Below are 24,938 nucleotides of genomic sequence, written 5' to 3'. Positions count from 1 at the left end.
ATATTTATAATGAAAGATTGAATCAATGATTGAAAAGTCATGAATGATGAGTGATAAAAATATTGATAATACATACAAGACAAAAAATACATGACAATTATTTTGCAAAATAGATTTACCTTTAATACAAATGTATTGACTAGTTGATATACAGTGGAATAAACATGCTTCTTACTTGTCTTACTTTAACTCTATATATTTTCCAAGGGGTCAAATAGGTTGGAGAGGGTGAGGGGAAAGGTGAAGGGGATGGTAAGGAAGAGAGAGTTAGGGGAAGGGAGATGGATGGACCAGAGAGGGTTAATGATATACTATGTGTTTAAAAGATCTGCTTGTATAATGGGAGAATCTAGGTAGAAACAGACACATGAGGCATATATAGCAGGGAATTCTGGTCATTCTTCACATTTGGTAAATATTAATATAAAAGATAAGTACATCACATCATATGATTCACTTAATTATGATATAGTAAGCATAATGTAAAATATTACAAAGAATTTTGTCTTTTAAAATTATTCTTAGTATATCCTCTACTAGTAGCTAATATCCATAATCTAGATAGAAATTTTAGGGAAATAAGAAGGATGAAAATAGGAATAGAACACGATCCTAGAATTAGCCAGTTGCGCAAATTTGCAAAGTTAACTAAGTACAGAATTCCAGTTTAAAAATGGTTAGTAATGAGAACAAAAGATCTTCGGAGTTCACAGAAGCTTTGTAATATTTTAATTGCTATTTTATATTGAAGAACAAAGTACAAATCATAAAGGTATTGAGAAATGATGACCTAATGGAGATTAACATGTAAGCAACAGAGAAAATCCATTTCATTTTTATTCATACCTGAACTTTGGACACATATATCTGTTTAATGAATATTGGTGCATTAGGCAGAAAAACATCATCTGTTCAAACACAGTTGGTAGTTTAAGGTTTCATTTTTTTAATCAAACATTTCTCAAACCAAGTGATTTCATCAGCATATTCAACTCAATACCCATCACCTGTAAAAGGTCACTTGTAACACTTTGAAAAATAAAAAAGAAGGTAAGATTTTTACCCTAAAAACATTATAACATAATTATTTTCTGATAAAACATCTTTAATATTTTATATTTATAATAATTTGTCTAATTCTATTAACAATTTCAAAATCATTTATATATAATATAATCAAGTATCAAGATGAAAATTTTGTTTCTGATGTTAGATACTTTTACAAATCAGTAGGGAAATAAAACATTATTTAATAAATGACTCTGTGACATGGCTCACTTTTGAAAAATATGTTGGAAAAAAAAGCTTCACTCTGAATCATATACCAAGTTAGTAAACATGGACTAAAGTGCCTATTATTTTTAAAAATGTAGTCTTACAAGTAGAATATATAAGTGATTATTTTATCTCATGATAGAAAATTTAAAGAAAAAATAAAAGGATTTTTAAAAGATATTCAGATTTATCTTTCCATGCATATATAAAAGTCTGTATATCCAAATCATCATAAATACACTAATTTGAATACTTTCAGTTCTGAAAAAAATGGTACTCAACCCAGAAATGGAGAAGGCAATGGCACTCCACTCCAGTACTCTTTTGCCTGGAAAATCCCATAAACAGAGGAGCCTGGCAGGCTTCAGTGCATGGGGTCGCTAAGAGACAGACATGACTGAGTGACTTCACTTTCACTCTTCACTTTCATGCGTTGGAGAAGGAAATGGCAACCCACTCCAGTGTTCTTGCCTGGAGAATCCCAGGGACGGGGGAGCCTGGTGGGCTGCCATCTATGGGGTCACAGAGTCGGACATGATTGTAGCAACTTAGCAGCGGCAGCAGCAACCCAGAAAAATTTCTGCAACAAATGGAAATGCTATATAAGGGTTTTTTAAACATATGTAACTAAAGATTGAGAGAGAGAAAGAAGGAAGGAAGAGAAATAAGAAAGAAAGAGAAAACAAATCTCAAGATAATAGAAACAAACAAGGATAAATATGTTGTTGATACTATACCAGACTTGTGTTGCTATTATGGTAAAGTGAATGTTTGGCTTCATAATAGTTGGGACCCTGGGTTTAGGGGCCACACTAAACTATTGGGTTGGCCAAAAAGTTCATTTGGTTTTTTCCATAACATCTTACAGGAAAAATTTAAGGACTGTTTTGGCCAATCCAATACATATATTTACACAATGAACAGAAGGTATAGCCATCCAAAGAAATATTGAAGTTTAATTAAAGAAAATAAGGATGTTGGGCAAGAAAAATCAGGCGTTATCCAATATAAAACTGGATCACTTAGAGTGAAAGAGAGATTAGAAATAGAAAGCAGAAATTCAGACTTTTTAAGAGAAGTTCGAATCCAATTAAAAAATCCTGGGGAGGAAAAAAAAAAAGTTTGGAGTAGAAGAAAGTAAAGACACTGAGTGGTAATTGGTGTAGGTAAGGACATTCATAAAAAGCAAACCACATAGAGAATCAGGATGGGGGCCTAGAAATCTTTGTGCCATCCCTGTTCCATGTTTCCTTTCCTCTCTACTCTCACCACAAGGACCCACCTCCACCTTGTGCATTTGAAGGTGGCATGATCTGGGAGACACTTGCCTGCTACTTCCAGGAAGAACAGTACCTATGACATTGGGAATGGAGCATCTACAAGGCAAAGTAAGTTCAATCAAAAACAGCAATCACCTGCCAGAACAAAACTTCAATGAGTTACTTCTTCTAAAAGACTTCTCTCCCCATCCACACCACCTAGTAGAAGTTGGAAAAAATACATTTGTGGGGAAGGGATCTGAGATTTGACCTTATCCATGTAACACAGTACAAGAGATCAAACACAGCAGGTCCAAAGAGTTTAAATAGTGTCATCAAGTTCTCACAATGAGGAAATGGCAGACCTGGATTACCACCCAGGTGTCTGAACTCTAAAGCTGGTGTACTTTCTTCCTCAGGATGAGACTTAAAGCATCAAGGAATTTGTTAGAAACTGCTTCCCATTAGCTCTACTTTAATGTGAAGAATCACGATAAGGCACAATTTCTTCCCAAATAGGGCTCTATAAAACAATTTCAGAGACATTACTTTGCTAATAAAGGTCTGTCTAGTCAAGGCTATGGTTTTTCCAGTAGTCATGTATGGATGTGAGAGTTGGACTGTGAAGAAAGCTGAGCGCCGAAGAATTGATGCTTTTGAACTGTGGTGTTGGAGAAGACTCTTGAGAGTCCCTTGGACTGCAAGGAGATCCAACCAGTCCATCCTAAAAGAGATCAGACCTGGGTGTTCATTGGAAGGACTGATGCTGAAGCTGAACTCCAATACTTTGGCCATCTGATGTGAAGAGTTGACTCATTGGAGAAGACCCTGATGCTGGGAGGGATTGGGGGCAGGAGGAGAAGGGGACGACAGAGGATGACATGGCTAGATGGCATCAGTGACTCGATGGATGTGAGTCTGAGTGAACTCCAGGAGATGGTGATGGACAGGGAGGCCTGGCGTGCTGAGATTCATGGGGTCGCAAAGAGTCGGACACGACTGAGTGACTGAACTAAACTGAACTGAACTGAAAACAATTTCAAACAAAACAATACATTTCCATTCAGAAATTCAGCTGTACAAGAAAGACTGTAATTGATCATTTCTATAAGTAGGGTCCTTTTAAACTCAAAGATCCCATCTCATAAGGCTGGAAGGAATGTAATTTAACACATTCTTAAAAATCCTCACCCCCTCTGTTTTTCAGAGGTCCTTAGTCCCTGAAGATGTGATCATCCAATCACACTGGTTACTGTATAGATATGTTTTGTTCCAACCTATATGGTTACTTCAAGCCTTCACTGTTACACTTATGCCATTACTGAGAAACAGAAATCTTTGGCGCAGAGCTCTGGATATGGACTGAACCTCTTCAAGCACTTCTGTGTATCCTTCCTGATGTCCTTGGCTCCTACCAGAGACTTGTCTGCAAGTCCCCTCTTCAATACCAACACCACTCTATTCTCTTGGCCTGAAGACTTTGAAGGCTCACCTCTCCCTTCCCTCAAGTGCTTAGAGTTTTGGAAACATAATCCACAAAACCTTGCCATAAAAGTCATGGAAGTACCTGAAGAAATGTTAGAAAAGATGGAAAATGGAAGAAGAACAATACAAATTCTTCAAAAAGTATTTCAGCCTAAATTCTAAGACTTACTCAATGGAGACTGTGAAAAGAAAATCTTGTTCAAGTTGAAGTCATTATGAAAGTTATATATGGCTGAAATCCAGCATTAAAAATGAGCAGTAATTGAACTGGAGGAAAGGCAATTAGGATAGCAGAACTCTAAGACCAAATGGAAGTGAGAAATATATTTAAGGGCCTAGATCTGATAGATAGAATGCCTGATGAACTATGGAATGAGGTTCGTGACATTGTACAGGAGACAGGGATCAAGATCATCCCCATGGAAAAGAAATACAAAAAAGCAAAATGGCTGTCTGGGGAGGCCTTACAAATAGCTGTGAAAAGAAGAGAAGCGAAAAGCAAAGGAGAAAAGGAAAGATATAAGCATCTGAATGCAGAGTTCCAAAGAATAGCAAGAAGAGATAAGAAAGCCTTCCTCAGCAATCAATGCAAAGAAATAGAGGAAAACAACAGAATGGGAAAGACTAGAGATCTCTTCAAGAAAATTAGAGATACCAAGAGAACATTTCATGCAAAGATGGGCTTGATAAAGAACAGAAATGGTATGGACCTAACAGAAGCAGAAGACATTAAGAAGAGATGATAAGAATACACAGAACTGTACAAAAAAGATCTTCACGACCCAGATAATCATGATGGTGTGATCACTGACCTGGAGCCAGACATCCTGGAATGTGAAGTCAAGTGGGCCTTAGAAAACATCACTACGAACAAAGCTGGTGGAGGTGATGGAATTCCAGTTGAACTCTTTCAAATCCTGAAAGATGATGCTGTGAAAGTGCTGCACTCAATATGTCAGCAAATTTGGAAAACTCAGCAGTGGCCACAGGACTGGAAAACGTCAGTTTTCATTCCAATCCCAAAGAAAGGCAATGCCAAAGAATGCTCAAACTACCACACAATTGCACTCATCTCACATGCTAGTAAAGTAATGCTCAAAATTCTCCAAGCCAGGTTTCAGCAGTACTTGAGCCGTGAACTTCCAGATGTTCAAGCTGGTTTTAGAAAAGGCAGAGGAACCAGAGATCAAATTGCCAACATCTGCTGGATCATGGAAAAAGTGAGAGAGTTCCAGAAAAACACATATTTCTGCATTATTGACTATGCCAAAGCCTTTGACTGTGTGGATCACAATAAACTGTGGAAAATTCTGAAAGAGATGGGAATACCAGACTACCTGACCTGCCTCTTGATAAATCTGTATGCAGGTCAGGAGGCATCAGTTAGAACTGGACATGGAACAACAGACTGGTTCCAAATAGGAAAAGGAGTACGTCAAGGCTGTATATTGTCACCCTGCTTATTTAACTTATATGCAGAGTACATCATGAGGAACGCTGGACTGGAGGAAACACAAGCTGGAATCAAGATTGCCGGGAGAAATATCAATAACCTCAGATATGCAGATGACACCACCCTTATGGCAGAAAGTGAAGAGGAACTAAAAAGCCTCTTGATGAAAGTGAAAGTGGAGAGTGGAAAAGTTGGCTTAAAGCTCAACATTCAGAAAACGAAGATCATGGCATCCGGTCCCATCACTTCATGGGAAATAGATGGGGAAACTGCAGGGAGCAGGAGCTCGGCCCATGGCCAAGGTCATGAGGAAGGAGGCTCGGCATACGCAAAGGCAGGGATCGAGCCTCAGGAGTCCCCCTGGAAATTCTCGCTCATCTACCCCCAAAACCAGAGTCTGCCTACTTTCTGCTTTGTGCTCTTGCCTACACCTCTGACTTTACGGGGGGCTGTCCCCCACTACCTCTCTCTGAAAAAAGAGTTAACTTATATCTCCAGTTAATAAAGTTCCTGGGTGTGATAGTGTTTCAACCTACAAACTCCTTTGGAAGTCCTCTAGCCTGCCTGAATAGGTTTTTCCAGCCACATGTGATTGCTCAGAGCCTCCCAACTGTGAGAGGCATGAAATGTTCTAAACTGTCTAAATACAGATTCCTTTGAGCAGTTAAAAGATTGATTAGAAATTGTATTGGTGAAGGGTTTTTCACTTGTTGGGCCAATGTTTGCTGCTAAGTCTCCATATCCCTTACCTGCTGTGTCCCTGGCAGTGTTTGTAACCTCGGACCCTTGAGTTAATTCTTTGTCTTGTTATAGCCCACCACACCTTTGCTCTGTAGGAATGCAACTTTATCTAATGCTTTTGGAGGGTGGCGCCTGACTAACCACCTTTAGAGAAAAATAAGTTTTCTGAAGAAAGGGTCTTAAAATGTTAACAGGCCTCCGGGCCAGAAGATGATGCAAATCACCTAAACTTTTGCATATGATAAATTTGCAGGAAGAAAGCCTGGCTTACTGCATGACTCTACCCCTTCCCCCACTATCCTCTATGCATAACTTAAGGTATAAAAACTACTTTGGAAAATAAAGTGCGGGCCTTGTTCACCTAAGCTTGATCTCCCCATGTCGTTCTTTCTCTCACCTTCTGGCTGAATTATTCAGCCTCTTTTCTCCACTGAATTTCTTCACTGAGCTATCCTTATTTCACCACTCTTTATATCCTTAATTAACGTTTAATTAAGCAATTGTTTCCTGATCCTCGCCGACACTGTCCCCGCTTCGAATTCCCTGGATCCACCGGGGCTGGACCCCGGCAGGAAACAGTGGAAACACTGTCAGACTTTATTTTTCTGGGCTCCAAAATCACTGCAGATGGTGACTGCAGCCATGAAATTAAAAGACGCTTGTTCCTTGGAAGGAAAGTTATGACCAACCTAGATAGCATATTCAAAAGCAGAGACATTACTTTGTCAACAAAGGTCCGTCTAGTCAAGGCTATGGTTTTTTCTGTGGTCATGTATGGATGTGACACAAAGAGTCAGACACGACTGAGCGACTGAACTGAACTGAATTGAACTGAAGACCAAATGAGAAAAGCTGCAGAAGATGTTGGAGGAAATGCAGGGAGCAATGGGGACTGCCCTCTCACATGTCTTCATGGCCACTTGGGCAATATCCTAATTACACTAGCATGTTCAAACACTGATTCTTTTTAAAAAACCCGAATGTAACTTTATCCAAGTAAATAAGCAAAGAAATAGTCTGGGATGTGGAGAGGAGGTGGAGCTTGCTGAATATTTTTTTTAAAAAGACTTAAAAGAATATTACTTTCATACAACTCTTTAAAAATCTCTTCATATGTATTTTTTTCTTTAGAATGAAAGTTTTTCTATGTTTTCTAAATTACACCTTTGAGATAAGTAAGAATCATGTCTGTTTCTACCTACTCCTGGCCTCATTCATTGCATTGGAAGGAGCTAGATGCTGGCTGGTGGTTTTAAATGTGCATTTGTGATGCTGTATTATCCTATTTACTGAATGCATAGCTTGGAGAGAAAGAACATCTACACTCTGTTCAATTAATATTTAGCATTAAAATCTAAAAGATTATATTTGAAAATGAAATGAATAATTTCATAGGAAGTTTAAAAAATTCTAACTTAACCCCTTTGGCTAGTAGGAAATTAGGCTTCTTAGGAAGATACAGAATAAGTTATAATGCTTCATGGAAGTACAAAGAATGAGATGCATTAATTAAAAAATAAAAGCAACCAAAGTAGATGTGACAGAAAGAGGCAAGTCTTTGAAAATAATGTTACATATTTTCTCTTCCAATGAACTTAAGATGAACAGTTTACTAAACTATACAATTCATTGGGGGAAATTAGTATAAAGCTATTAGTCTTAGTTAAAGATGAGGAAATCAAGCTTCAAAAATTTACTGTCACAAAAAATAGAATTAAAAAATCATCATAATGCATTGAACAATTCAATTTCTAACACTAAGCCAATATCAAGACTAGTTCTACATAAAAGATTTTAATACTTGTTTTACATTATGTTACTGACCACATCTTTCTTATGTCCTGGTAATTACCTCCACTGACAAGTCTTTGATGGTAACAACTAGTTATCTGTTTATTAAAATAGTCCCTTTTGTTATGATTAAGGTGATCATATAACTTATCATCCAAATATGGACAGCCTTTAGAAGTAAAATGGATTCTATTAAAAATTATCCTGGGTAACAGGTATGAACTGAATAAACTGGGATAGAGTGCTCTATGTGAGGCATCTCTGGCATGGTTGAAGAAACATAATTATGGACCGTCATAACCATAATCTGTCAGAAGTATTTAGAACAGAAGTCCAAGTAGACGTATATCAGGCATATACTGACTTGGATTTTACGATTAAATGGCAGGAACACTTAATTTGGGCACCCTGGTGGCACAGCTCATGACTGCTAAGAACACAGGTGATGCATGGAGGAGGGCAATGATCTTCACCTTCTAAAGCTTAATGGGAACAAAATAAAAGCAACCTAACCATTATCAACCTCAGGTATGCAGATGACACCACTCTTACGGCAGAAAGTGAAGAAGAACTAAAGAGCCTCTTGATGAAAGTGGAAGAGGAGAGTCAAAAAGTTGGCTTAAAACTCAACATTGAGAAAACTAAGATCATGGCATCCGGTCCCATCACTTCATGGCAAATAGATGGGGCAACAGTGGCTGACTTTATTTTTTTGGGCTCCAAAATCACTACAGATGGTGACTTCAGCCATGAAAATAAAAGACACATACTCCTTGGAAGGAAAGTTATGACCAACCTAGACAGCATATTAAAAAGCAGAGACATTACTTTGCCAACAAAGTCCATCTAGTCGAGGCTATGGTTTTTCCAGTAGTCGTGTATGGATGTAAGAGTTGGACTATAAAGAAAGCTGAGTGCCGAAGAATTGATGCTTTTGAACTGTGGTGTTGGAGAAGACTGTTGAGAGTCCCTTGGACTGCAAGGAGATCCAACCAGTCCATCCTAAAGGCGATCAGTCCTGAGTGTTCATTGGAAGGAACAATGTTGAAGCTGAAACTCCAATACTTTGGTCACCTGATGCGAAGAACTGACTCATTGGAAAAGACCCTGATGCAGGGAAAGATTGAGGGCAGGAGGAGAAGGAGACGACAGATGATGAGATGGTTGGATGGCATCACTGATTCAATGGACATGAGTTTGGGTAAACTCCAGGAGTTGGTGATGGCAGGGAGGCCTGGCGTGCTGTGGTTCACAGGGTCACAAAAAGTCAGATGCAACTGTGTGATGGAACTGAACTGAACTATTATCAAGACTTGCCTATGTAAATTTTTATTGCATTTAGTGTTTGAGATGTAACTTTATGTAAATGTACATCAGTTTTTAATTATAATCTATTTCATTTGTCCAGTAATTTCAGAGTTTCACACATCCTTAATGAAGACCACCTCTACAACACAACTCTCCTATCTCTTAGACAGGTATACTTTCATCCCTGGTGAGAAAGATAGCATAGATTTTATATATACACATGTGTGTGTGTGTGTGCGTGTGTGTGTAATATATATATGTGTGTGTGGTATATATATATGGTTTATTGACAAGTAAAAGTAAATATCATTATTAGCAAACAAAATGTTAAGGGTAAAGGAAGATTTTGATTAAAGAAACTAAAGACCTAAACTTATTTTCTCCATAGTTGTAATATATATATTTATTATTATACATACATTTTTTATATGTATATATAATTGATGCAACTTGCCTAATGCTTTCACACTGGTTTTTTTCTTCTCTGTTCAGGATTGAAGTTAGGTGCTTAGTTAGAGCATATGATCTGGCATTGTTAGGAGCAATAGTAACCATCTTAATTGTAGGCTCCTTCTCTGGTGATCAGAAAAGCTATTTTTAACTTCTTCCATTCCAGTCTCCTGTCTCATAGCCTCTACTTTCCCAAATGACATTTCCCTTGTAATAAAGGAAAGACCAAGACAGGAGAGGCATGAAAAACATTAAGATATATCTGTTTAGTCAGTCAAATAGAACTTGGTTAATAATTTCTGTCACTATATATTTGTATCATTTTTTATGTAACACTATGAGCATTTCTCTATTTCTTAAAATGAAGTCTGAAAAACATATCAAATGTCTACATCATGTTTCCTCATTATTAACTTGTCTGTCAATAATTATTGAACATTTAAAGCAATTTCAATATTATACTTAATGCTGCAATGAAAATTTTGTATGTAAATATTTGCTAATATCTATGATTGCTTCCTTCAGCTAGACTACTAAAAATGAATTGTTAGGAAAATGAAAACGAATTCTTCAAAAAATAGGAATATTTTAAGAGTTGAGATGTGTATTACAAAATGAATTCATAAAGACCTTTTAAATTTACTCTCTGACTAGCTATTTATGTGTGTGAAGTTTTCAACATACTCTTGAAGTATAGAACAATAAATACAGAGAGATGGAAAGAATACAGTATCTGATTATTGCTCTTTGATTTTTTTTCATCATTAATGAGGATGTTTATTGATTATTTGATTGTTTATTGGTAATTTTGGGGGCCTTTCAATTATTCATTTTTTGGCCTCTTAATTTTGATCTGAAGAGACTAATATGAAAGAATATCAAACACTGTCAATATTATTATATAAGTAATTTCATCAATCTTCCCTCTCCAATGATACAAATATAACTAATGTTGAAGGCTGACATTCAGGAAGGAGCTATTAAAAATATCTGACAGGCACAATCATGTTAATATTGCTTAGGAACATTAAATCCAGAGAGGACTTTTGAAGTTATCCAGTCCAAAATCACTGCAGATGGTGATTGCAGCCATGAAATTAAAAGACGCTACTTCTTGGAAGGAAAGTTATGACCAACCCAGATAGGATATTCAAAAGCAAAGACATTACTTTGCCAACAAAGGTCCGTCTAGTCAAGGCTATGGTTTTTCCAGTAGTCATGTATGGATGTGAGAGTTGGACTGTGAAGAAAGCTAAGCACCGAAGAATTGATGCTTTTGAACTGTGGTGTTGGAGAAGACTCTTGAGAGTCCCTTGGACTGCAAGGAGATCCAACCAGTCCATCCTAAAGGAGATCAGTCCTGGGTGTTCTTTGGAAGCACTGACGCTAAAGCTGAAACTCCAATACTTGGGCCACCTCATGCAAAGAACTGACTCATTGGAAAAGACTCCGATGCTGGGAGGGATGCTAAAGCTGAAACTCTAATACTTGGGCCACCTCATGCAAAGAACTGACTCATTGGAAAAGACTCCGATGCTGGGAGGGATTGGGGGCAGGAGGAAAAGGGGACGACAGAGGATGAGATGGCTGGATGGAATCACCGACTCAATGAACATGAGTTTGGGTGAACTCCGGGAGCTGGTGATGGACAGGGAGGCCTGGTGTGCTGCAATTCATGGGGTCGAAAAGAGTGGGACACAACGGAGCGACTGAACTGAACTGAACTGAACTGTACTGAGTGAGACCTCTGAGAAACCATCAGATTCCTTAGATGATAAACTCAGTTTGAGAAGACATTTCAGAAGGAGCGTTCTACCCTAGTACCACAGTTTTGTTGTTGTTTTTAAAAGTGTCTATAGATGTTAATTGTCACACTCGTTAATACCAAACTATTTGGTTGCAGCATCGGCATAATGAAAGACAGAAAATTGGACAGATGAGGTTTCAATGAGGGTGAAAGGAAAATTGGTAGTTTGAGTCTGTTCGTTGTTTTCAGTTGTGATACGTGGGGAGCGAGCATGTTAGCCCAGGTGTGTTGTTCAGGCTCTCTCGCCCCTGTGCTGTGCTGTACTCAGTTGTGTCCGCTCTTTGCAATCCCCTGGACTGCCTCCTGCCAGGCTCCTCTGTCCACGGGGATTCTCCAGGCAGGAATACTGGAGTGAGTTGCCATTTCCTTTTTGGGGGGGATCTACCCAACCCCAGAGATCGAACCAACGTCTCCTGCATTGCAGGTGGATTCTTTACCGACTGAGCCACCAGGGAAGCCTTTGTAAATAATGACCGTGTCACAGCCGAGTTCATTTGTAGCACTGCGCATGTGCGTCAGGAGGTACTTGCCAGGTCATGGGCTGGGATTGTGCGTGGTATGCATTTGTGAGCTCCACCTAGAAAGTGGTGGAATTTTACTGCTCATCACTGCTGCTGTGTCCATTGGGTCAACCATGAGAGGAGAGAATACAGCATGTCCGCTACTATAGTTGATGCGTCAGCTAGGAGAGAATACTGCTATGGCTGCTGTGCCAGCCAGGAGAGAATAAACTTGTCTGCAGTTCCTACAGCTCCTGGAGTCTCCTCGTAGCCTCTTGGCTCCCCCTTTGCCTACCATGGATTCAGTGAACAGTGAGGACAATGTGACCAGCAAGACAATTGGCGTCACAAATAAGATCAGCAATATTTGATAGTATCAGAAATATTCTTTTGCAAGTATTCTAACAGTAAGTTGATATACCATCCTGGGATATTAATAAAAGCTCACAATATTTGTCTCAGAGACTTTGCAGAGGTGAATCCTGGGGCATGCACATATTTTCAGAATGCTTGTTGAATCAAACCATCATGATAATGCAGAGCAGGTGTAAAGAATGCCATCTGTGCCATGTAGGAATTAGTTCTTATTTAGAGTGTGAAACAAACTTACATATTTCTCAACATTTGGTCTAACCGAATATTCCCAAATCTCTACTGCCCCAATAATAAAAACAAATAAATAGATTAGGAAAAAAAAACAGTATATTTGTTCTAAAAGTCATGCCACTGACCAGTTCAGGTCCTTCATTTGAATAACTGCTCTTTTAAAGTTTCTATTTTTGCAACCTGTTAAAAACAGACTCTTCTTTCCACAATGGTGTCTTTTAGATTAGCCGTTCCATTTTCAGAGCATTTATTGTTTTCTATTTTTCACTTCTGCCCAAACAAGTTTTTTAAACAAAAATCAAGTAAAATAATTATTATTTAAGGAAAGCAATTTCATTTTAACAAAAAATGAAGTGTAGCAACTTTTCAAAAGTAGCAACCTCCCCTTATGAGATACTATTTTGTCATTTCACTCAAGCTTTGGAGAAATTAATAGAAAAAATGGTAATAAAGAGAAATTAATTCCATTAGGTACTGTGATGGTTATTTTTCTATGTCATTTTGGCTAGGTTGTAGCTTCCCTGGTGGCTCAGATGGTAAAAAATCCTCTTACAATGTGGGAGGCCTGTGTCAGTCCCTGGGTCAGGAAGATCCCATGGAGAAGGGCATGGTAACCCACTCCTGTATTCTTGCCTGGAGAATCCCATGGACGGAGGAGCCTGGCGGCCTGCAGCCCATGGGGTCACAGACAGTCGGACACAACTGAAGGGACTAAGCAGCAGCAGCAGCAGTGCATGCATGCATCCTAAGTTACTTCAGTCTTGCCTGACTCTGAGACCCCTTGGACTGTAGCCTGACAGGGTCCTCTGTCCATGGGATTCTCCAGGCAAGAATACTGGAGTGGGTTGCCATGCCCTTCTCCAGGGGATCTTCCTGACACAGGGATCAAACCCGGGTCTCTTTGTCTTCTGCATTGGCAGGTGGGTTCTTTACCACTAGCATCACCTGGGAAGCCCATACCCTGACAATGATAGTGACGTATTCCAGATGATCAGATATGTGATTGTTTCCTCTATTTGTCGATGTCTTATGTCATATCACATCTGGAGAGTTGTAAATCTTACAATAGAACAAGGCATTTATGATAAAACAAACTTAAGCCAAAATACTACTGTGAAAAAGGATTTGAAATAAAAAAAAAAAAAAACTGCCACCAATGTTACCATATCATCCTACAATCTGATCTTACAAATATGTGCTTAGAATGAAGCACCAGCCAAAGCTAATTTTTCATCATCTTCCCTAAGGTATGACTCAAGTCATCTATATGGTTACTTGAGACATTTTTGCAATTTCCTCTCAAACTGCAAATGTTGCTAAAGCATTACCAAGTCAAATGCAACTCAGGAAAGGTCCCTTTCGTGGACACAGATGTCAGAAAGAAGATAGGCTTTTTTATAGACTGCACAGTTATTGCTTGAGGGAAGAACAGATTAACACTGTCACATTTCTCCATCTTGTAAATATTCCATCAAAATGTTTTTAAAAGTAATTATGAATAAGAAAATTGCTTAAATACTGCCATTCTTGGTAAACATAATCCATAAAACATCATGTGAATGTCTACCTAGGTGAGCTGGCAGTTATAAGCTGCAAACAACTTGATTTGAACACTTGAGAAAATACATCATTTCAAAGTCAAGGGTTGCTTACCACAATGTCATTCATTGCTTTTAAGTTTGGTGGGCTCTATATTTGCGTGAACCATGAACTTCCGGATGTTCAAGCTGGTTTTAGAAAAGGCAGAGGAACCAGAGATCAAATTGCCAACACCCGGTGGATCACAGAAAAAGCAAGAGAGTTCCAGAAAAACATCTACTTTTGCTTTATTGACTACACCAAAACCTTTAACCGTGTGGATCACAACAAACTGAAAATTCTTCAAGAGATGGGAACACTAGACTACCTGACCTGCCTCCTAAGAAATCTGTATGTAGGTCAAGAAGCAACAATTAGGATTGGACATGAAACAATGGACTGGTTCAAAATCAGGAAAGGAGTATGTCAAGGCTGTATATTGTCACCCTGCTTATTTAACTTACATGCAGAGTACATCATGAGAAACGCTGGACTGGATGAAGCACAAGCTGGAAGCAAGATTGCCGGGAGAAATATCAATAACCTCAGATATGCAGATGACACCATCCTTATGACAGAAAGTGAAGAACTAAAGAGCCTCTTGATGAAAGTGAAAGAGGAGAGTGAAAAATCTGGCTTAAAACTCAACATTTAGAAAACTAAGATCATGGCATCCAGTCCTATCCTTTCATGACAAATAGATGGAAAACAATGGAAACAGTGAGAGATGATTTTCTTGGGCTCAAAAATCATTGCAGATGGTGACTACAGCTGTGGAAGTAAAAGATGTTCGCTCCTTAGAAGAAAAGCTATGAGCAACATTGACAGCTTATTAAAAAGCAGAGACATTTCTTTGCCAACAAGGTTCATCTAGTCAAAGCTATGGTTTTTCCAGTAGTCATGTATGAATGTGAGAGTTGGACCATAAACAAAGCTGAGCACTGAAGAACTGATGCTTTTGAACTATGGTGATGGAGAAGACTCTTGAGAGTCCCTTGGACTGCAAGGAGATCAAGCCAGTCCATCCTAAAGGAAATCAGTCCTGAATGTTCATTGGAAGGACTGATGCTGAAGCTGAAACTCCAATAGTTTGGCACCTGATGCTAAGAACTGACTCATTTGAATAGACCTTGATGCTGGGAAAGATTGAAGGTGGGAGGAGGAGGGGATGACAGAGGATGAGGTGGTTGGATGGCATTACCAACTTGATGAACATGAGTTTGAACAAGCTCCAGGAGCTGGTGATGGACAGGAAAGCATGGTGTGCTACAGTCCATGGAGTCACATAGAGTCAGAAAGGACTGAGCAACTGAACTGAACGGATATTTACCTATAATCTCCATGGTAAGTTGGTGTTAAAACTTCACATACCAAATCAGCATCCACAATGGTAAAGTATACCAGCATTGATCCAGCTTAGGTAGGCAAATGGGCCAACAATTGAGTCTTTGTATTTCCTAGCATAGGACTTTTATGATTTGGGAAAAACTTAGTGTGATTTGGGAGGTCCCAAGTTTTGGCATTTGGCCATCAGGATGTTGACTGGACATTCAGTTCTATAGGCACTCTTGCACTTAACCTTCCTACCTTTGAAGTAGGAAGTCCATGACTACTAGTTACTCACAATAAGCATTAATAACACACAAGCAGAAAATCTGTCATCATCTCCTTATAGTAAATAACCTTTTGCAGATAGGCAGGCACTTCTTGATAAATCAGTATTCATTTTTACTAAATCTCATTCTGCTAGTTTTGGTAGCCCACACATCTTCAAAGGTATCCAATTTACTCCGACAGAGTGATTTTTCATGACGCAATTGTACATTGTGTCCTGTCAAGGATAGGCTAGACAGTTGCCAAGGACAGGTTTAGAATTTTAAATGTAATGGGATACACTGAACCTTTTACTTGAGACTAAACCTGTCTTTTAAAATGGTTCTTTAGGGACAGAAAAAGTACTATTAGAAAACTTACATAAAGAGATAAGTTGTTTAGGAAATGAAAGAAGGCTTTCTCAATGACGTGCCAACTCAATTCCTCAACAAATTAACATCAAATAGAATTAGTCACTTTTCCTGTTGCTCATCAAGCAGATGGCCAGCATTGACCACCATTTAATGATAAAGCAACACAGGATAAGAGTGTGAGTTTTCTCCTCCAAAGGAAATTAATGCTTTGAATCAATACACAGTATTCTCTCTTCAGGTCAAGCCGTGTCTCTCCACAGTGATAGGTGATGATGCATGGCTTAGCTACATTTTGGTAGATTTAATGCTTTGTGTAAGAATTACAAAGTGTTAAATATTTTTTCCTGTAGAAATCACATTAGATTTGGTTTACATTAGCAAGTCTATGGAAGTTTCAAAATTCTGCTTGTTTGTTTTGTCAAAATGGGCTGTGATGATAATAGAAACCAAGATGAGGTTAGGCCTGGCAACTTCACTGTTAAATTCCTGTAGAGTCAGCTCTGATTTGGGGTTCTAAAAACAATTGTGAACTTTCACAAGACCTTGTTTCTTACCCAAAACCTGCTACTAACATATCAAGTAGGTAAAGAACTCACATTCATTTAACTCCTTTTGGTTTATGCAAGTGTTTTGAAAAGGGTCAACCACGCAAAGCCTTAGCCAGGAATTTATTAATTCACTAGTCCTAATGATCATTTTTCAGGAAAAGGTCTTCAGGGGAAATAAAAGCCTACAACAGGTATTTATTTATTGACTATGTTTACTCTTTATACCTAGGCTATTTTTAAAGGAGTTTAAGGTAGCTTATGGCAAAAGCACTTAAAATTTTACTATTAAAAATGGAGTAGGAGACTTTCCTGGCAGTACAGTTGTTAAGACTCCATGCTTCCACCGCACTGGGGGTGGGGGTGGGGGGCCATTCAACCCCTGCTCATGGCACTAAGATCCCTCAAGCCTCAGGGAGCAGCTAAAACAAATCCCCAAAAATGGAGTAAAAAAAAAATTATTGGAAGCCATGTAGCAAAGTCCAAGGAAGGTAATGACATACTGACGGCTGCATTAATGCAGACAGTGAATATTCCAGTGGTGGATATTTAGTGAAGGTCACTGTGTAACTGGAGAGCAGGATAAAGGCATGGATACTAAATGCAGAATCGTTACCAGAGAGGGTTCTAGAAATGCTCAGAAAGTTGATGTGAGGAAACTACATTTATATAAACTTGTCTGCTACATTATTTGACCTTCAGGGTGAATCTGATCTGTGGGCTTTTCCTCTATTTTTCTGCCCCAAGAAAAGAGCAGTTAACTGTTGTTGGAAAGATATTGAAGGAATGGGGAGATGAAAGTTGGCGTCAGTTATTAAGAGTGAATGGGCTTCCCCACTGGCTCAGCAGTAAAGAATCTGCCTGCAATACAGGAGAAGATCCCTGGGTCAGTAAGATCCCCTGGAGAAGGAAATGGCCACCCACTCGAGTATTCTTGCCTGGAGAATCCCATGGACATAGGAACCTGGTGGGCTAGAGTCCATAGGGTCACAAAGAATGACTTAGCATCCACTGAGATTGAACACATGGTGCTAAAACTTTTGGTTCCTTCATCTATTACAAAAAGAAGAAAAGATGAAAACTTTCTAAGGTAGAGATCTGTCTTCTCTTCTCCTACAAATACTCTACTATTGAACCTTTTTTTTTTTTTTTTTGCATTCTGACACTAATACTTCCATTCTGATTGTTTAAGATTTTTATTTTAAAAGCAGTTGTTCACTGGATAGGTAGTTTCCATGAATATAAGAGGTTATAAAAAGAAAAATGAAGGGAAGGAGAGTGGCTAGTATCATGAAATACTCTGACTGGCAGGCAGTGATTGCTCATCAGTTGACTTGGGAAATAGAGTGGAAAGTTGATTGAGGGCATGCTTGCTATTGATGAGTAAGCATCGGCTAAATTATGTTCTCAATGTTCTGTTTGAGAAAGCTGAGAAGTATAGAGAAATATTTTAAAAATTTCAAAGCAAAAAATCTGAATGAAAACAATTTTAGTAACTAAAGTTGGAAACTACTCATGAAGAAATTTAGAAAGTTTTACAGTTATAAAAAACTTTGCTAAAGGTCTAAGATAGACAATTTCACTGCATTTAATAGTGAGCCTCTGAAAAAGGAAATACATACTAACTAGGTGAATTAACTTTACATACCTCAAGTTAGTATTCATAATTATTCAATTTTCTAGCTCCTCCTAATGCATTTTAAAAAAGCATTGCTAGTTCCTCCTAATGCATTTTAAAGTTCTTGCCTGGAGAATCCCAGGAACGGGGGAGCCTGGTGGGCTGCCGTCCATGGGGTCGCACAGAGTTGGACAGGACTGAAGCTACTTAGCAGCAGCAGCAGCAGGTTCTTCTAATGCATATAAAAAGCAGAGACATGACTTTGCCAAAAAAGGTCAGTCTAGTCAAAGCTATGGTTTTTCCAGTAGTCATGTATGGATGTGAGAGTGGGAGTATAAAGAAAGCTGAGCGCCGAAGAACTGATGCTTTTGAACCCTGGTGATGGAGAAGACTCTTTAGAGTCCCTTGGACTTCAAGGAGACCCAACCAGTCAATCCTAAAGGAAATCAGTCCTGAATATTCATAGGAAGGACTGATGCTGAAGCTGAAGCTCCAATACTTTGGCCACCTGATGCGAAGAGCTGATTCATTTGAAAAGACCCTGATGCTGGGAAAGATTCAAGGCAAGGGGAGATGACAGAGGATGAGAAGGTAGGATGGCATCACCGACTCGATGGACATGATTTTGAGTAAGTTCCAGGAGTTGGTGATGGACAGGGAAGCCTGGCGTGCTGCAGTCCATGGGGTCGCAAAGAGTCAGACATGACTCAGCAACTGAACTGAACACATTTTTACACTATGTTCCACGTGTAATTGCTTTTATTCATGATACTGACATTTCTTCAAATATACCAGCAGGTGGCAGTATCACACATCAAGAGCCAAGCAAACAGAAACTATTAAAATTTACCTGGAGCTATTGACTACTGTCCGGAAAACAAACTTTTCTCAAAAACAAGACTAATACTATTTTTTAAAATAATAACTGTAAATAAATGCCAAAGCTTAACTTTGGACAAACTCAGTATGTTTTGAATTAAACAGATGATTGTCTAACTGTGATCTTTTCTGAAGAAAATCTGGAGCCACATCAGAGAGAGACGAACAATGGATGCACATCAAATGTCCTTCTAAGACAAACAGGATGGAGGGAGATAGTTGTATCGTTTTCCTGGTGCCTGGAATAACCCTTAAAGTGGTATTTGTTTAATAGATTCCCAAATGCACTTATTAATTAATTTTTAAAAATGATGTTTTTCAGTCCCTCAGTCATGTCTGACTCTTTGTAACCCCATGGAGTGCAGCATGCCAGGCTTCTCTGTCCTTCACTGTCTCCCTGAGTCTGCTCAAACTCATGTCCATCGAGTCAGTGATGCCATCCAACCATCTCATCCTCTGTCATCCCCTTCTCCTCCTGCCTTCAATCTTTCCCAGCAGCAAGATCTTTTCCAATGAATTGGCTCTTTGCATCAGGTGGCCAAAGTATTGGAGCTTCAGCTTCAGCATCAGTCTTTCCAATGAATATTCAAGATTGATTTCCTTTAGGATTGACTTGATCTCCTTGCAGTCCAAGGGGCTCTCAAGAGCCTTCTCCAATGCCACAGTTCAAACACATCAAATCTTTGGCACTCAGCCTTATTTATGGTTCAATTCTCACATCCATACATGACTACTGGAAAAACCATGCATGCTGCATGCTAAGTCGCTTCAGTTGCGTCCGACTCTTTGCGACTCTACGGACTGTATCCCACCAGGCTCCTGTGTCCATGTGATTCCCCAGGCAAGAATACTGAAGTGGGTTGCCATTTCCTTTTCCAGGGGATCTTCCTGACCCAGGGATCAAACCCTCATCTCTTATGTCTCCTGCATTGGCAGATGGGTTGTTTATCACTAGGGCCACCTGGAACGTGTGATTTTGGAGCCCAAGAAAATAAAGTTTGTCACTGTTTCCATTGTTCCTCTATTTATTTGCCATAAATATAAAAAATTATATTTAATGATTAAAATGAACTCTGAATCAGGAGTAAATATCAATTGGCTGTTTCAATTCTCAATAGGACTTATTTTATTATTTTATATAAACAATCTTACCACAAAACCACAGGTTCATGAGGGAGTATACTTTTAAAACAAAGAAAAGTTATGCTGCACCACAAGGTATTTTCAAGTTGCAATTCCAAAGCCTGCATTAGACTTATTTGCTAGCATAAACTTCGCTGAATATGAGGGAGCATGTGAGAAAAACTCATGTGAGGCCTTAGCATGTGAACACTGGTTAATATAGTCCATAGACCTAAGTGAAGTGAAGTGGTAGTTGCTCAGAATTGTCCAACTCTTTGTGACACTGTGGACTGTAGCTCACCAGGCTCCTTTGTTCATGGAATTCTCCAGGCAAGAATACTGGAATGGGTTGCCATTTCCTTCTCCAGGGGATCTTCCAGACCCAGGGATCTAACTTGGGTCTCCTACATTCCAGGCAGATTCTTTACCAGCTGAGCCAACAGGGAAGTGCTAAGTACAAATGAAACAAGATTTATGTTTTTTTGGTTTAATATATCCTGGTCAACACTCTAGAACCACACACCAGGTTAGGCAGAAGAATCTATTCTAGAACCTGCTTTGGTTAATGTAGTTTCATTGAAAAATAGCTCTGCTCATTTATTTGTGCAAGGTCTGTGGATGTTCTCACACTTAACAGCTGAGCTGAGCAGTTGCAACAGAGATAATATAGCTGGCAAAATCTAAAATATTTATTATCTGACCCTTTAGAGAATTTACCAAACTAGCTCTAAAATACGCATTTTATTTATCTTTCCCCCCTCAAATTACTTGAAGAAATTACATAAACAAAAGTACAACAATAAAGTATGTATATGTGTATTTGTGATTTCTCCTCATCAATCATCATACAATTTAATGAAACTTCAAAATCCATTACTCCGTAGTGAATTCCTCTGACTTCCAATAATCACAACTGGATACCATGTGAGGCCCAGAGGATACAGTTATAAGACTCAGTTCCCAAGATCCAAGAGTTTATGATCTTTTGGGAGAGATATAACACATAAAAGATGAGTAAGTGGGTGTTAATCATTCAGTCGTGTCTGACTCTTTGTGACCCCATGGACTGTAGTCCACCAGGCTCCTCTGTCCATGGAATTTCCCATGCAAGAGTACTGGAGTGGGTTGCCATTCCCTTCTCCACGGGATCTTCCTGATCCAGGGACTGTACCCGGGCTTCCACATTGTGGGCAGATTCTTTACTGTCTGAGCCACCAGAGAAGCTCCTATAAAAGATAACTAAAATACAAATCAACATCAGCTAAATTTCAAAGAGCAGTCATAGTCAATAAACACTCTAAGAATTCAGAGAAGTGAAAGAATTATTTAAGGTAAGTAAATTTAAAGGTTTTATTATCAATAACTATCTAAGCCACCAGGGAAGACCCATCCCTGTCGGCTCAGATGGTAAAGAATCTGCCTGCAGTGTGGGAGAGCTGGGTTCAATCTCTGGTTCAGGAAGATCCCTTGGAGAAAGGAATGGCTACCAACTCCAGTGTTATTGCCTGGAGAATTCCATGAATAGAGGACCCTGACAGGTTATAGTCCATGGGGTCGCAGAGTCAGACATGACTGAGTGACTAACATTTATTATCAATAACAATTTTAAAGGTGAAAAATAAACTTGTTCATCACTAGTAAGATTCACAATTTTGGCAAGATAAGGGAAGAAAATTCCAAAGAAAATAAATAGCTTGAATGATTTTGATATGGGTACATGTATTCGGAACTTACTATAGTTTTATCATTAATATGTTAATATATAGTTTGGGGGCATTTGTTGGTATTTCAACTTACAATATAAATTCATGTCCAATTTATAAGGAATAATACATGAATATATTTTATAGAAATATAATTATTGCATTGTGACTATAAAAACCTTTAACTTGTAACTAAATTTCTCTTTTTCCCCTTTCAAAATGAATAGCTTTTAAATTCAGTGAAATAGTTTAAATAATATTAATAGAACTTGTCATACAATTTGCCCTAATTTTTAAATACAACCGTACCTCAGAGATAATCGCTGGTTCAGTTCTGAGGTGAAGAGGTGAGGGGAAGTTGCTCAGCTGTGTCCGACTCTTTGCGACCCCACGGACTGCAGCCTACTAGGCTCTTCCATCCATGGGATTTTCCGGGCAAAGGTACTGGAGTGGGTTGCCATTTCCTTCTCCAGAGGATCTTCCCGACCCAGGGATCCAACCTAGGTCTCCCGCATTGTAGGCAGACGCTTTAGCGTCTGAGCCACCAGGGAAGTCTCAGGTTCAGTTCTAGACCACTGCAATAAAACAAATATTGTTAATAAAGTAAATTGCTTTTTAATTAAATTTCAGTGCATATAAAAGTTATGTTTACCTTATTCTGTAGTCTGTTAAATGTGTGATAACATTATGTCTAAAAATACACATATCTTAATTTTAAAATACTTTATTGCTTAAAAATGCTAAGCATCATCTAAATCTTGAGCAAGTCATAATCTTTTTTGCTGGTGGTGGGTCTTCCCTTGATGTTGATGGCTGATGACTGATTAATGATGGCTGGTAAAGGTTGGAATGGCTGTGGCATTTTCTAAGTGGAGTGACTGTGATATCAACAAAGTTTATTTCATATTCTAAGCCCTGTGATGCTATTTCCACAGTCTTCACAGCATCTTTACCAAGAGCAGATTTCGTCTCAAGAAACCACTTTCTTTGCTAATCTAGAAGAAACAACTCCTTGTTCAAGTTCTATCATGCGATTGCATCAATTCAGTCACATCACCAGGCTCCATTTCTAATTTTAGTTCTCCTGCAGTTTCCACCACATCTGCAGTTACTTCCTCCACTAAAGTCTTGCATCCCTCAAAGTCATCCATCAGAGTTGGAATCAATTTCTTTCAAACTCCTATTAATGTTGATATTTTGGCCTCTTCCTATGAATCACAAGTGTTCTTAAAAGCATCTGGAATGGTAAATCCTTTCCAGAAGGTTTTCAATTTACTCTGGCCTAAATTCATCAGATAAATCACTACGTATGGCAGCTATAAACCTATAAAATATACTTCTTAAATAATAAGATTCAAAAGTCAAAGTTACTCTTTGATCTATGGTTGCAGAATGGATGCTTTGCTAGCAAGGATAAAAATGACATTAATCTTGAACATCTCCATCAGAGCTCTTGGGTGACCAGGTGCATTGTCAATGTGCAGTAATATTTGGAAAGGAATCTTCTTTTCTGAGCAATAGGTCTCAAATTTGGGATTAAAATATTTAGCAGGCTATATTATAAGCAGATGTGCTGTCATTCAGGCTTTGTGGTTTCATGTATAGAGCACAGACAGAGTAGATTTAGCACAATTCTTAAGGACGCTAGGATTTTCACAATGTTAAGTGAGCATTGGCTTCAACTTCAAGTCACCAGCTGCATTAGCCCCAAACAGGACAGTTAACCTGTCTTTTGATACTTTGAAATCAGGCACTGACTTCTCTTGAGAGAACTAGAATGGCATCTTCTTCCAATACAAGGCTGTTTTGTATACATAGAAAATCTATTTTTTGAAAGTGAAAGTGAAAGTGAAAGCGTTAGTCACTCAGTTGTATCCCATTCTTTGCAACCCCATGGGCTGTAGCCTGCCAGGCTCCTCTGTCTATGGGATTCTCCAAGCAAGAATCCTGGAGTGGGCTGCCTTGCCCTTCTTCAGGGGATATTCCCTACCCAGGGATCCAACCTGGGTTTCCCACATTTCAGGCAGATTCTCTACTGTTGGAGCGTAGCACTAACTATCTTAGCTAGATCTTCCGGATAACATGCTTTAACTTCTACATTAGCACTTGCTGCTTCCCCTTGTACTTTTATGTTATGGCGATGTCTTCTTTCCTTAAATCTCATGGACTAAACTCGGGGAGCTTCAGACTTTTCTTCTGCTCCATCTTCACAGTCTTAACAGAAATAGAGTTAAGACCTTCTCTGAATTAAGCTTTGACTTAAGGGAAAGTTGAGGCTGGTTTGATCTTCTATCCAAACAACTAAAACTTTCTTCATGTCTGTAAGAAGGCTGTTTTGCTTTCTTATCATTTATGTGATCACTAGAGTAGCACTTCTAATTTCCTTCAAGAACTTTTTCTTTGCATTCATAAATTGGCTAACTCTTTGGTACAAGAGGCCAACTTTTGGTCTATGTGGAAAATCTTTCTCACTAAGCTTAATCATTTCTGGCTTTTGATTGAAAGTGAGGGGTGTGCGACTGTTCCTTTCACTTGATTACCTAGAGGCCATTTTATGGTTGTTAATTGGCCCAATTTTAATATTGTTCTATCTCAGGGAATAGGGAGGCCCAAGGAGAGGCAGAAAGATGGAGGAATGGCTAGTTGGTAGAGTAGTTAGAACTCACACAACATTTACTGGTTAAGTTCACTGTCTTATATGGGTGGCATGGATCATGGCTCCCCAAAACAATTACAGTAGTAAAATCAAAGGTCACAGATTACAGATCACCATAGCAAATATAATAATAATGGAAAAGCTTGAAATATTTGGGGAATTACCAAAATGTGACACAGAAACATGAAGTGAGCA

Source organism: Bos grunniens, chromosome 1, assembly GCF_055505025.1.
Source record: "Bos grunniens cultivar Pamir isolate PY7600 chromosome 1, Bosgru_T2T1.0, whole genome shotgun sequence".
Taxonomy (NCBI): Eukaryota; Metazoa; Chordata; class Mammalia; order Artiodactyla; family Bovidae; genus Bos; species Bos grunniens.
This window is presented reverse-complemented; position numbering follows the sequence as displayed.